Source organism: Protobothrops mucrosquamatus, unplaced genomic scaffold, assembly GCF_001527695.2.
Source record: "Protobothrops mucrosquamatus isolate PMUCROS unplaced genomic scaffold, P.Mucros_1.0 scaffold9646, whole genome shotgun sequence".
Lineage (NCBI taxonomy): Eukaryota > Metazoa > Chordata > Lepidosauria > Squamata > Viperidae > Protobothrops > Protobothrops mucrosquamatus.
In genome coordinates, this window is record NW_015395434.1 from 17,124 (window position 1) to 20,689 (window position 3,566).

Genomic DNA, 3,566 nt, shown 5'->3' on the forward strand with positions numbered 1-3,566 from the left:
TTATAAGATATAGGCGGATGCTGGCTTGCTGCTGGGGGCGGAGGGAAGGGGTGTGGCACCTCGATATACAGCACTGGGAGCAAGCCACTCCCAGTGCTAACTTTGTTTTGGCTGGGGAATAAACCACCCGGCTAGCACCACGTTCCTGCGTTCCTGTCGTTTTTCGCGCCTCGGGACGCCGACGGACGGAGGGTGTCAGGTATATAATACATTTTAGAAGAATGCTGGATTGTTTTGTATTGTTGGTGCAACTAATTAAATTTGAAATATAAGCATGCTGCTAGAGATTTTCAAATTCCTATCTTCATAGCAGCCCCACCTGCTGTGACCTTTTTGGTTATTCTGGTTTCTACGTGTTTGCCACAATCCAGTAAAGAAAATTTGAATGCTAACTATATGAATGAAAATTAATTTACTCTCACATTACATTTCCTAACACATCACTGTCTTCGTTCATATCAATATCTAGATAAGAAACTCAGACATGTCAAATTGCGATTTTCTATTCTGACATTGAGTTATTTATTACTTTATAGAACCCCTGAGTAATACAAATTTTCTAGCAAGAAAAAATAAATATAAACAATAATAAAATACATTGAAACGGTTTAGCAATGTTTGAAAATAATCTTGTTTCACAGAGTTACTTCAAAAGTGAACAACCAGTTCATTGTAGAACAAAGGTGTCCCTAAGTCATAAAAATCCACTGGGTGATTTTGGGAAGTCATTTACACTCAGTGTAATATATCCCACAGGAGTCTTGCGGGGAAAATTTGGAGATGGGAACATGACACATCCTTTCTTTTCTTAGGAAAAGCAAGATGCAAGGAACTATTTAGGTTACCGGTAGTCATCATTTAGCGACTGCCTTGTTTAGCAACTGTTAGCAGTTACCACAGGGATGAAAAAGTAACTTTATAAATTTCTTACATTTATGAACTTTGCAGTTCTGTAATCACTGCTTTACTGGTTCCGATATTTTTTGCTAAATGCGGACTACCTATATTTACCAAAATTACTTCTACAAAATCTCAATAACATTTTTAAAAAAAAAAATCATAAGAAGCATATGGTCTTCTGTATCTTTTAATGATTTCCCCTGACCCAGTTCCACAGAAGTTTGTTAAATTCTTGGTTTTCTTCAGTTTTAAAAAGGAATAATTGTCATTTTTATGTTACCTGTTATATAGGCTACTAACATTTTTAAGCAGCTATTGAGAGATGGATTTTTTTTAAAAAAACCTATAAGAAAAACTTCACAAAGTTTAAGGTCAGCAGCATTTTGCACAAGTTATTTACTTATTTATATTTCTAGAGTGTTTGAAGACCCTACAGAATAATGAAGTGTCCATCTTCTACTACTTGGGAATATAAGTTACGCTAGTCCCCAGTTTCTTTGAAAAGCCAGGATTTTGGGGGGTGATATTTCAGAGGGCAAAGGTCAACAAGGAAAAGACATGCTTGCAGGACCCCATGACATGGCTCTCTTTAATTGGTAAGACTTAGATCATACCTACCATCCTGATCTTATTTCTGAACCAGGTAATTATGTTGGGTTTTTGAGATCTTCAGAACTTTTCATCTTCTAAAATGTTATTAAAAAGCAACTACTAGGTAACTAAGATTTTTTACTGTCTTTTACAACATTCTGCTTCTGGATTATGCTGATAATAAGTGCTACATAACCACGAAGGGATTATAATGGCATGCTAACTGCTAGTTATGTAACACAGTTCTTTTGCCCAGTATTAATATCCCAAGTTGATTATCCCAATAATGGTGTTCCTGAAGGCCACAAGTCCCATTTAGAAAAAACGTCTTAGCATTGGCTTAAATCCTTCCTAACTGTTTCAGGATCACAGTTGTGGCTATAATAGTCCATCTTTTTTTTCACCAAAGAAACATAATAGGTAGAAGCATTTATATTACTTGTGTATTTTTAAAAAAACTTCTCTGTGAGGAGCTTGTTTGTAATAGGAAACCTAGCTGGTGGTAAAGGGCTGTGCCTAAAACTTTAAAAAAATATTTTGTCACTAATGATGAAGCTTTTAATGCTGGCCGTTGACAACTTTATTTTACAACTTGGCTGTTGAATTGGGATTTAGTGGGCAGTGAAGTACAATTGTGGCCCACAGAAAACAGATTAAAGTCAATTCCAAAAATTCAGAATTTCCCAATCCTACTTTACATTAGCTCAGAAGTGATATAAAAGTAACAATTCACAAAGTTTTATGTCTTGATAGTTGTAGCTAACAGCTTCAAGTTATTATTCTGATTATACTACCATGAAATACTCACAAGGACAGGAACCTTCAAGTTAGGACTTCAGCTTTCACTGAATTTCTTCTTTATTTTCTGCTTCTTAATGAATAGTAAAACCTGTTAGAGGAAAAGATGAAATACTGTCTTTGGTTTCCAATGAATCTAGACTTACATACATACATTTACTATTTATTTATTTAGCCTATGGCAATGTTACTTAGCCAGGAGACTACAGTGTTAATACAAAGTAGTTTGGCTGCCAATGATTGCTAGTTCATTCAGTTCACACCTGCACACTATCCAGAGTGCACCATGAGGGCAAACTAGCTTCACACTCATAAGACTTGACAGCTTTCTCCAGTATCATCTGGGGTTTTCCAACCACCAATTTCACCTGACATTTCATCATTGCATTCGGGTAGGTCTGGCACTGGTTGGGTTTGTGCTTCTGCTCGCAGTGCCATTTTTCCCACCGACGTGGTACCTATTTATCTACTTGCATGCAACATGCTTTCAAACTACTAGGTTGGCAGAAGCTTATGCAAGTGATGGGAGCTCGCTCTGTCATGTGGTGCTAGAACTCAAGCTGCTGGAATACAGATCTTCTCCAGCACCATTAAGCCACTGAGCCCCCGTGCCTCTCTAAACATTTACTTACTTACAGTATATTTATTTTATTAGGAAACTGTACCATATTGGACTGATTGGCTTAGCACCCTTCACAAAGGTGGTAAGACTAAAAACATCACATTATTACAGCGCTGAGGAACCCATCCAATGTTGAGGGCAATCATAGCCTATATGTACAGCCACCGCCCCTCCAGAAGAGACAAGAATAATCTGTCAGACCTGAAAGGCCTGCTCAAATACCCAGGTTGCAAAAAGCTAACAGAATTGGGGCCCATCTGATATCAGTAGGAAGGATGTTCCAGGGAATGGGAGCATTGATAAAGAAGGACTGACCCAGAGATCCTCCACAGATGAAATAATAGGGATCTGGAAGGGATCGTCTCTTCTACATCTCCAGGAGAAGGTGGCTCTACAGATACTTAGATCCTGAACTTACTTTTTCAGCTTGATGAGTATGTACACTCTATGAAGGCCTTCCTTTTCTAGTTCTTCTAATGAAAGTGACCTGCAAAGCCCTGTCTTCATGTTTGAAGACTTGCATAAAATGGATGCTTCTACTATTGGAGTTTTTCTTGGACGCCTAAAACAAACTCAGCAGTACATTCAAAAGGAGTTTGAGCACACAGAAGGCCACTGCTAAAAAAAGACAGAGCTCATTCTACAGGCTTAGGGA